Raw genomic sequence first — 12,095 nt, forward strand, 5'->3', positions numbered from 1 at the left:
CAGACCTGATTCAAAAGCTGGACCATTTCAGTGGGAAATAGAGAAAGATCCAGATTATAAGCAACTTTAGATTCATACTTTAAAATCCTCAAGAACCATGCTGTTGCCACGGTTCTATTTTACATGCGTATTTTATGAGTCTCTTGATGGAAATCTAAACCTTGAATGTTCTTCCACACACCATTAATCTTTAAAATATAATTCAAAGAAAAGGCTGTGTGGCAATCAAGTGCTGGCATCCAGAATTGATGAAAAACAAAGGAGGCCTTGGGTTTTTAGAAGAAGTGCCTGCAGGCTGGGGCCTCAGAAGCAAGCTCCTCCTGTCGTCATGGCAACGCAGGGAGGTGGCAAGGCCTGGTGAAGCACTTCCTCTCGCTTCTCCTCTGAAACTGGAGGTCATTTAAGGTTACCCAGCAAGGCATAAAAAGGAAGAAATAAGGGAGGGCAGAAAGGAAGGAAAATTTAAAGGTAGGTTTCATTCCCTGGAAGTCAAGACGCATCATGGAAACTTATAGTTCTCTAAGAAAATTTCTGTCTCTTTTTCTTCTGTTTTTGGATTCTCTCCCAGATGAAAAAGTCAATTACTCTTCCCACACTTGCTCACCCTTGGACTTACTGCATTAATATCAGCTTAGCAATATCTACTTGTCGGGTATAGGCTGTGTACAGAGCACTATGTGAGAGAGTAAAAAAGAAAATACATCATCCCAGGATTTGAGGTAAGTGTCGTCTAATTGAGAAATAAGGTATACATTCCTAAAATTATTTAAGAATATTCTAGTGGCAGATGGTCTCCAAAGATTGTTCCATCATTCCTTTCCCTTTCTGCAAGCATGCTGCTTCACCCTCCGAGAGGTGGGGTCCATTTCCTCTCCCCTTCCCACTGGGAGAGCTTTGTGTTCCCACTGGTAACAATCTGAAAGTCGGGCTGAGGATTTTTTTAATTATTATTTTTTTATTTTTTTTAATGTTTATATTTATTTTTGAGACAGAGAGAGACACAGCATGAGCAGGGAAGGGGCAGAGAGAGGGAGACACAGAATGTGAAGTAGGCTCCAGGCTCTGAGCTGTCAGCACAGAGCCTGATGCGGGGCTCGAACTCACGAACTGTGAGATCATGACCTGAGCCGAAGTTGGACGCTTAACCGACTGAGCCACCCAGGCGCCCCGGGCTGAGGATTTTTAGATGAGATTTTGCCCAGTTGTGAGATTTGCCATCTATTTTGAGGCATGATACTGGTGTTCTACCTTCTGCTTACTGGTGTTTTAGAGCAGTGCTCCTCCAAATTCGCAGCAACACCCTGGGAATTTTTAGAGCTCTCAGTGTCCAGGCTACACACAAAACTGCTTATACCAAAATCTCTGGGAATAGACCCAGGCATGTTTTTAACCTCCCTAGATGATTCTGATAAGATGGACGAGTTTGAGAGCTTGTTTTAGACAGCTGCCCCTTTCAACTCCAGGCATAAATGACTCAAATGACAACAATCCTCAGAACTGCTCAGCAACCTAAGAACACTTCTAATAAGTGCCGGCTCAGAATGTCCAGAGTGGGGACTTTACGTGTGACAGTGGACCTAAATTTTGAGGATTTTTTAACTCCCCTAAAACGGTATCTGTTAATGGCACAGTGGATGATTGACTATCCATACCTCACTATAATGGCAACACAATTAATGATAATCAGCTGCATTTTATTTTTGAAAGCACAGTGATGAAAATTAATCATGCTACAGGTAGGTCCCCAGCTCCCACCCCTAAACAGACTGGGCAGGAGAGCACAATATCTATTATAATGGATATGGGGAAGCCAACTGATTTGACTTTAAATAAAACCAGTGAAGATAAAGAGAAAAGAATAAAACACACCCATCCCCTCAAGAACAAAAAAGATAAAAGAGAAGCAGAACCCAGAATTTTTGCAACAGAGGAAACATTAGACACACACGCACACACACACTCATACACGCACACACGCACACACGCACGCACACTCCTCACATACACACACCCCACCATTCCCCTCTTGAAAGCAAAAGCATTTAGAAATAACATCTTGGAGAATTAGAGCAACATAGCTGACTGTATACATGTACCTTCTTTTCCTCTTACTCAGTTCCCATAACATGTAGAATTTTTTTTAACAAAAAGAAAATCTCAATAGCAGTGGAACACAAAAAAGAATATCATTAGGAAATCAAAAATGGTGAGGAATTTATTAAAGGTAGACAGGTGGTAATGGACCAAGAGTAAAAAAGACCAGAGAAAATCAAATCCATGTGTAAGAGAGCACTGCCCTGGATTGGTCGAAGAGTGCTCTAAATTCAGTCAATAGCTATAAAGAATTGGAGGGAGCCAAGACATTATTGGGATAATTAATTAAATAACTACATATAAAAATATGCACTTATTATCCATCATCCCATCTCCTTGACCATGCAATGAAACAGGAGGTCAGATGTGTAGGCAGATAATAATAAACAAAAATTTAAAGCACAGCAAATATTTGTCACTAATCAGAGTGAACAGGTAAAATTTTCCATGTTAAAAGACAAAAAAAAATTGCTCTTACAAATATTTATTTTCCATTAAAAAAAAATACACCTAAGCACAACAAAACAAGGTCAAATATTGAAGAATCAAGAAAAAGAATTATATCAAAAAAGAAGCAAATATGGCAATATGAATATCAAAAAAAGTCAAAGTCAAAAATCATTAAAAGAAGAAAATGTGGGCCTCATTTTTTTTAATGTAATACACTAAGAAACTATAACACTAAGGTCAAGGACCTTTATGAAATTAACGTACTCGCTGCAGGTATCATGTCTTCAAACTGAAATTTTTCCTTAGTGAAACCTGGAACATGCACATATAATGTACTTCATTCCCACTGAATCTAGGCAAGGTGGTTCTGAGGGACCCCTAATAACATTGTCCTGCCTGAAGATAAAAGCAAAAAATGACAAGAAGCAGAGTGTTTTTCTAAACAAGGATTTTTTTTTTTAATTTTTTTTTTCAACGTTTATTTATTTTTGGGACAGAGAGAGACAGAGCATGAACGGGGGAGGGGCAGAGAGAGAGGGAGACACAGAATTGGAACCAGGCTCCAGGCTCTGAGCCATCAGCCCAGAGCCTGACGCGGGGCTCGAACTCACGCACCGCGAGATCGTGACCTGGCTGAAGTCGGACGCTTAACCGACTGCGCCACCCAGGCGCCCCTAAACAAGGATTTTATTTACATGTGTGCCTGATTCAAAGTTCGAGAGGCCTTTTGTCAACTCTACACGATTTGAGGACCGCGTAAAAGCCTGACAGACCCCAAACGTGAAATTGCTCAGTTCTGTATTTGGAGGAGCTTTCTATTGGTCTGGCCAGTGGTTGAATGGGCCACCTCAGAGGGAGTAAGCTCTTTCCTTCTTGAGAAATCAGAGCCAAGCTTGGAGATCTTCTGCAGCAGTGGGAGAGTAAGGACACGTGCATGAAATGGGTAATTAGCTGGACTGTTCTATCCAGATATTTTGTTGTAAACTCGCAAACCCATGAATCATATCAACATAAACGGAATGACCACGGTCAAGTTGGCAGGTAAGGCAAGGGAGACGGGAGTATTCTCTTCAAGCCAACACATAGGTTTGAATAGTCAACTTCTGGAGACAAGGGGAATCCAAGAGGGCTAGACTGTCCTCTAGTCTTCTGACATTAGCAAGGCTGGTATGTCTAATTGGAGTGGATTGAAATATATTTTGCAAATATTCACTCCCCTTGTATCCCACCCCACAGGAAAGAGCATACCTCCAAACCTTGATCATGTGACTTGCACTGACCAATAGACTGTGAGTGGATATGCCCTATCCAATTAGAAGACACTTTAAACATGACTGGCTTGGCTGGGCATTTTGCTCCTGCATTGCCCTTACAAGATGATTGTCTTAGTTTTCTAAGACTTCTGTAAAAAGTACCACAAACTGCATGTCTTAAACAGAAATTCATTGTCTCATGGTTCTGAAGGCAGAAGTCCAAGATCAAGGTGTGAGTAAGGTTGGTTCCTTCTAAGGAGGATGAAGGAAGGATCTGTTCTGGGTCCTTCTCTTTGACTTGTAGATGGCCATCTTCTCACTGTGTCTCTTCACATGGCATTCTCCCTTGGGTACCTGTCTCCAAATTTCCTTTTAGTCAGGACATAAGTCATACTGCATTAAGGCCACTCTAATGAGCTCATCTTAACTTGATTACCTCTCTAGAGAACATATCTCCAGATAAAGTCACATGCTAAGAGTCAAGGCTTACGATATGAATTTTGTGGAGCTACAAATCAATCCATAACAAAAAGCATATCTCAGAAGGAAACTGATCATTCAGCATGGAAGGGAGAGGCCATGTAGGGCAGACCTGCTAGAGACCTGTGACCCTTATGTTACACGAGGAAAAAAATAAATGTATACAGGAAGCCACTGAGATTCAGAGCATATTTATCATGCACATGTTTATTATGCAGCATAATTCACTAAAATCTGACAAAGGTACCAATTTATAAGCAAATCTAATAGCAATTAACTAACAAGTCCCTTGAAAACCAGAGCATCTCCCCCTGTATGAAAAGGAACTCCATCACCCATGTTCAATGAACAGTTGCATGGCACCAATAAATCTGGGCAGTTTAGAGGTGCATACGACACGAAATAAGGAGAGCACATGAGGAGTGATGGGAACCCAAAAAAGAGCTCCTGGCTGGAATAAGAGCACTTGGGTACTCAGCCCTGCCCCTTCCATTTCTTATGTTCAATGCTAGTGGGATCTCCAAGGAGCAATCCGTTCAGATAATCATGGTGTCCTAACAGGTTCCTATAAGCAGGACTGAAGAATTCATAAGTAAGTGGTATCCAGCATTCAAAGCACCAAGAGGAAGGATACCCTACTCTGGGTTTATTCAATGTAACAATGCAGATAATGTCAAGAGAAAAATGATCTCAGAACTCAAGTGTTAATTTCAATGTCTACATTGAATAGTCAACTATTCAGAAAGAAGTTTAAGAAAAAACTTTCTTACTCAAGTCTTTATTATCTTTTGGGCTATTTTTTTCCCTTTCAAATACAGAGAGAAAGCCTGCCTAAAATATTTTACTCTCCGGATAGATGGATAACATGTTATAGAAAATTCTGCTCTGAACCTCTAGCCACTGGACTTCAAAGAAAACATCTCAAAGCCATTACATGTTTTCTAGGCCCCTGATTTTATGTATATATTCTCTCTGCCTTGGTCTTGCTTCTGGCATTTCATTGCAAGCCCTGCAATAGCCCTCCGATTACTTCTATTCCCAAGAACTTTTCCCCTAAGTCAAGTAGGTTTGAGACAATTTGAGTCAGCCCAGGGAGGGTGAAATCCAGGCATGGTTTCTGTGTGCCTCAAGGCTTCTTCTCCCATCTGAAGAATGTGTGTAGCTCTCATTGGCTCACAAAACCATAAAAAGATCCAGCGGTCAGTTAAGGATATGGTGTATGGAATCAGACTTCCCCCAGCTCCAATACTCATCAGTCATGTGCCTTGAGTGACTACTTAACCTCTATAGGGCTTTAGTGTCCTCATCTGTCAAATGGGGCCAACAATAGAGCCCCACTCTTTGGGAAGTTCTAAAGATTAAGTGAGCTAATACATACAATGCCCTTAGAATAGTACCTGGCAAATTGTAAGGGGTCAGTGGCTAGTGACTGTTCATTATTATTAAAGATGACTTTGAAATCCATCCTCTCCTGGAGAGAGAGCTCACAAGGTGGTCCCCGTTGGTACAGACATGCCACTAAGTTTTGATTTGGGAGCCCTGAGAAACTTGGCAACTTTTGCCAAAGGCATATCCTGTCTGGAACAGCTATAGGCTTTTCTCTTGGCCATGATTAAGAAGAAGGCAAAGTTTGCTTTCTCTCCAGCACTACCCATGCACAGGAGAAAACAAGGGGAAATGTTCCTGTTCCAGTGTTGAGCCCTCAGTAAGTGTACCATCACATCCATATCACTCAACAAACATTGACTGAAGTCTCCCTGTGTGCCAGGCACAGTACAGGAGCTGGGGGTGCAGCAGTGAAGAGAAATACACGTTTTGCCATTTGGGAGCTTACATTTTAGCTGAGGAGAGACTTGCAGTAAGTAAAATAAGTAAATTGTTGTTAAAACAGAGAATTATAGGGCCTAGGGCCCTCCCATAACTCTTCACCAGGTTCTGTTTCAAACTAGATTCATTCTTCTTTTCTACCATATACATTTGCTGCCCTAAAATGTCTTACTGCCATTGGTTGCCATACATTTTGAGGCCTAAAGATGAAACAAGACAATTCCTGTTTTAAAGATAGTATGTTTTCTAGAACTACCTCATCTAAATGCTTATGGAGTTGGAGTCCACAACTTTTAAGTCTAGTCTCGGTCTGCCCAGACTTAACCATGTAACCCTGGCCATGTCACTAAAATATAAATTTAGCCTGAGTTTTGCCTGTGTAAAATAATGGCATTGGCCATTTTACAATGGCATTGGCCAGTCACTGGTTCTCAAAGTGGTCCTGGGACACGGCAGTTTCAGTATTACCTTGGGACTTAGAAATGCACGTTTTCAGACCCCATTCCAGAACTACTGAATCACACACTCTGAGAGTGGGACCCAGCAATGTGAGTTTCCACAAGACCTTTAGGTTTTTTTCTTTCGAAATGAAAAAATCAATCTCGCTGTAAATCCCAAAATAAAATCCTTATCCTCTCAGCCAGGCCTCCTCCAAAACTTTTATAAGCACTATCCAATACTAAAGACTCACCTTATAATCTTTTTTTTTTTTAATTTTTTTTTCAACGTTTATTTATTTTTGGGACAGAGAGAGACAGAGCATGAACGGGGGAGGGGCAGAGAGAGAGGGAGACACAGAATCGGAAACAGGCTCCAGGCTCTGAGCCATCAGCCCAGAGCCTGACGCGGGGCTCGAACTCACGGACCGCGAGATCGTGACCTGGCTGAAGTCGGACGCCTAACCAACTGCGCCACCCAGGCGCCCCTATAATCTTTAAAAAAAAAAAATGTTTCTTACAATTTACAGTCTTTCCAAGTTTGGAGGTTTAAAAAATATTTTGCACTTTTCTCTCCTAACACTCTCTTTGTGCTAACTTACAAGTATGCTTGATCCTACTTCATAAGCTCATTAGTGATGGTGACTTCCATCTTTTACTGTTTCTGAATATTTAAAAAAATAATAATTTTGAATTCTATCATTTTAATTTTATTTATTTATTTTGAGAGAGCAGGGGAGGAGCAGAGAGAGAATCCCAAGCAAGCTCCATGCTGCCCGCGCAGAGCCCAACGTGGGGCTCGAAGTCACAAACTGCAAGATCATGACCTGAGCCAAAATCAAGAGTTGGATGCTTAGCCGACTGAGTCACTCAGGCACCCCTGAATTTGAAATTTTAAACTGAAAATTCTATTCCCTTTCCACACACCCAGCACTTGGATGTCGATTCTTTCTCAACAGTGTTCCCACTATGCTCTTCTGAGTTGCCTTCTGTTTTTCCAATGAAGACTTGGTATTGACCAATTCTGTTCAATGGGTGGAGGCATACACTGTTTCAAGAAGGACATTTTAGTATTTCAAAGCCTCTTAAGGGTGTTCCACCAAGAGTAGCTCAATGTGACAGATAAAAGCAAATAGTGCCAAAGTATCCACAAACTTTCTCTTATAACTTTTCATTCTCAGAATAGAACTGAGTTTTCCAGGAATATTCAGTTGGGATAACTTAGATGTATGTCAGTCCAGCTACCCTGTTTGAAGGCTATCTTTTTCAGCTGTCCAGGGAAACATATTTTTGTTTGTAAAGTGGATAAAGTTTCAAGTGTAAAACCCATTCATGGATAACTATCTCCTGGAAGTTATAAACATTTTTTTTTAAGTTGTTTGTTTACTTGTTCCTAAAGATAATTTGGCAAAGAAGAAGCTAGCTCACTTTAGGACCTGAAGTGTAGTGTGGCTAGCTTGGCTTTATTTGCATAATGTTAATATTCCACAGAACTCTCTGGTCCCAAAGCAGTAGAAAAAATAAGATGCGTTAACAAACCGGCACAGACTAACAGTAACCAGAATCAAGGATTGTGACTTTGATTATGAAAAGGGACAGCCAAGAAGTTAATGAATCAGCTATCTCAGAATATGGTCAGCACTGTCCAGGTCAACAGACCAATATTTATCAAGAAATTGCTTTGTAATCACAATAATATATATTCTCATCTGAAAACTGGGTGTGGGGTTAGACTAACTGTTCCCTGAAGCTCTTCCAGTCATAATAGTCTATTATTCCATGATTTCACAATATCTTTGAGGTAGAGCTGATTATCATCCAAACTGCCCTTGAAGATCTATTATCCTAGATATTGTATGGGTTTCCAAAGTAGGATCCAGAGGACCAGTTCTAGGTCTATCTACTCAGTCAGGGTTTTACTACTACAACTACAAGTAATTTCAGTTTTATCAGAAGTCTTAAAATCTCTATGAAATGTGCCACTAATCCACAAGCAATCAACAAGTACTGGAGAAACACATTTATTAAAGAACAATTACTTGGCTTGTAAAGTCATTCATATGGCTCTGACCTGCTAGACAATGATGGTTAAAAAAAAAAAAAAAACTTATAAAAATGGAGAGAAGGAAGCTCAAAAAGGAACTAATTGAAAATGTCCAAGTGCAGACCAACTCCCTGGCAAAAAACCACTTATGTACTGTGATTTATGGAGTTCTGGGAAAAGGCAACCATACCAAAATCACTACCTACCCTAATCAGCCCTCCATGGACTTTAAATTCTTCCATTTGTCGTTCTTCCCTTGATCTTACTTCTTGAATTAGGTATTTATGAAAACTTTGAAATATTATCAACCATCACCACCTTAACAGAAATTATGTGTTTTTTTAAATTCTTTTATTTATATTTTAGTTAGTTAATATATAGTGCAATAGTGGTTTCAGAAGTATAATTCAGTGATTCATCACTTATATACAGCACCCAGTGCTCATCACAAGTGCCGTCCTTAGTACCCTTCACCCATCTAGCCCACCTCCCACCCACCTCCCTCCATCAACCCATAGTTTGTTCTCTATCATTAAGAGTCTTTTGTGGTTTGTTTTCCTCTCTTCTCTTTTTGCCCCCATCCCCTATAAGGAATCAAGGAATCTATCCCATTTACAATTGCACCAAAAATGGTAAGATACCTAGGAATAAACCTAACTAAAGAGACAAAAGATCTGTACTCTGAAAACAATAGAAGACTTTTGAAAGATATTGAAGAGGACACAAAAAGATGGAAAAACATTCCATGCTCATGGATTGGAAGAACAAACATTGTTAAAATGTCTATAGTACCCAAAGCAATCTATAGATTTGACACTATCCTATGAAAATACTACGAGAGCTAAATGAAACAATCCTAACACATGTATGGAACCACAGAAGACCCCAAACAGCCAAAGCAATCCTAAAACAAACAAACAAACAAACAAAAAACTGAACTGGAAGCATCAGAAATTATGTTTTATCAGATGAGCTATTCATACATTCAGCAGGAGTCTATGAGAGGAGAATACAAAACAGTAAATGTTAGAATGGAGGAAGAATTAATCTAAGTCTAGAGCCTGTAAAGGGTAGGAAAGATGGAGTGGCATGGTGAGGAATCTTATGATTCTAAATACAGGGAGGGGCGCCTGGGTGGCTCAGTCGGTTGAGCGTCTGACTTTGGCTCAGGTCATGATCTCACGGTTTGTGGGTTCGAGCCCCGCAACGGGCTCTGTGCTGACAACTCAGAGCCTGGAGCCTGCTTCAGATTCTGTGTCTTCCTCTCTCTCTCTGCCCCTCCCTTGCTCACACTTTGTCTCTGTCTCTCTCAAAAAATAAACATAAAAAAAATTAAAATAAATAAAATAAAGGGAGAGAAGTAGAGCAAGTTTAGGGGTAGGGAGAAATAGAAGGAAACTAACATTTGATGCATATACTGTGTGCTAGGCACACCTCTAGACACTTTACATTTATTTTCTCATTTTATCCTCAGAATAACCTACTGGTTAGATATTATTAATCCCATTGCAATGTTATTATAGTAGCTATATTATTTTACAACTAATAAAACAATAGACTCAAAGGAGATAATAAATTTGTCCAAGTGTATAGAGCCAACAAATGGCAAAATCTGGACGTAAACACATATCTCTTTGACTCCAGAGCCTGGCATGTTTCTCTCTATTATAAACCTGTCTATAAGACTTGTGCTCCCCACATACATTGAAAAGGAATGGTAACACCGAAAGCCACATTCACCTCCTTCCCAATTTTGCTTTAAACCCATGTTTTTCAATTTGCTTTTAGTCATGAAAATGTGTCTTCAAAATAAATAATTTTAAACAAAACCCAATCCACCTACCATGGCCCCAAGGCCTCTTCATGGAATGACATAGAAGCTTCAAAACCATTGCAAAAAAAAAAAAAAAATAGAAAGAAATACTCAACACATAAGTGTATATGAATGGCCACTAAGCACATGAAAAGTTGCTAGAAGTCATTAGTCATCAGGAAAATGCATATTAAAACAACAATGTATAACCACTACATACGTGTTTGAAAAGCTAAAATTCTAAAAACTAGGTTAACCAAGATATGGAGCAACTGGAACCCTTAAATGTTGATGACGGGAAGGCAAAAACAGTAGGACCACTTTGGAGAACAGTTTGGTATTTTCCTATGAAGTTAAAACATATCATTACCACACAAGATACAGTAATTTCTCTCCTAAGTACTTATCCAAGAGAAATGAAAATATATATCCACACGAAGAATTCTCCATGAATGTTCATAGCATCTTTAGTCATAGAGCCTGTAACTGGAAACAGCCCAATTGTTCACAAACAAGTTAGCAGGTAAAGAAATTGTGGTATTCCAAGGGTGCCTGGGGGGGCTCAGTTGGTTCAGTGTCTGACTTCAGCCTAGGTCACGATCTTGCCGTTCCCAAGTTCGAGCCCCACATCAGGCTCTGTGCTGACAGCTAGGAGCCTGGAGCCTGTTTGAGATTCTACGTCTCCCTTTCTCTCTCTACCCTTCCCCCACTCACACTTTGTCTGTCTCTCTCAAAAATAGACATAAAAAAAAAAAAAAGAAAGAAAAATCGTGGTATTCCAAACAGTGAAATATGAATATGAAAAGGAAAAATTACTGAGGCACTCAACAACAGTGATGCGTCTTAAAAACATACTGGGTGATAGAAAGCAGACACAAAAGAGTATACTGTGATTCCACTTATATGAAATTCCGGAAAAGACAAATCTAATCTACAGTGATTGAAAGCAGATTAGTGGGTATGTAAAGTTGGGCTGTGGGCTGGAGAAGGACTGTGGAGGAAAGACTGTGTTTTGGGCTGACAATGGTATTCTATATCTCAGTTGCACGATGGTTTTTTTTGTGGCAGAAATCCACCAGTTCCAAACTCAAGGAACTGTACGCTTATACAATGTGTGCATTTTTACCTCAATAACGTTGGCTTGTTTAAAAATACCACTATAATTACCAAAGAATTGCTGAGAAAGATCTGGGCACGATTACATAATCACCCAGGTGACATTTCGGTTCCTTTCTTCTTATTGAATATGTTACTTCTTCCAGTCACTAACTCAGCTCTGCTCTCTTCTACAACCCCATGAAAGATGGTAACTCCATCTGTCCTGCAAACTTTCAGCCGACTTCATTACAAAAATACCCCAGGACCAAAGCCAGAGCTAATGAGCATCTTAGACCATTTGGAAGAAGAAAGGCTATTTTTTGGCTGAGGATAATTGAGCTTCACTTCAAATCAGAATCTAAGCTATTATTTTCTCTGTACTGAATCCAAATCACTGAGATTCCTGAAGTTTGTCCATGGTTATTGTCCACCTGATGCCAAAATATTCTGATGAAAAGCGAAACATTCAGCCAGTTGTGTGAATTCTTTGTCCTGAAATCTAAAAGCTCAGCCATCTGGCAGGATAGCAGAACAGCTGAACAGTCAACTGATGCTCCTGCTGTAGATTGAGAGGCCATAAGAATTGTGCAGATAAGATC

At 39.9% G+C, this 12,095-nt stretch overlaps 1 long non-coding RNA gene across 1 annotated transcript; it reads left to right on the forward strand.

Annotated features, from left to right (window-relative positions):
- Window positions 1-422: 422 nt before the first annotated feature.
- On the forward strand, window positions 423-11,754 carry LOC121014294 (uncharacterized). The gene is made up of 3 exons (XR_005783149.1): window positions 423-468; window positions 569-719; window positions 11,661-11,754. It is a non-coding gene; the product is annotated as an uncharacterized LOC121014294 (long non-coding RNA).
- Window positions 11,755-12,095: the final 341 nt, after the last annotated feature.

This window comes from Herpailurus yagouaroundi, unplaced genomic scaffold (assembly GCF_014898765.1).
Source record: "Herpailurus yagouaroundi ecotype Mexico unplaced genomic scaffold, PumYag 202, whole genome shotgun sequence".
Taxonomy (NCBI): domain Eukaryota; kingdom Metazoa; phylum Chordata; class Mammalia; order Carnivora; family Felidae; genus Herpailurus; species Herpailurus yagouaroundi.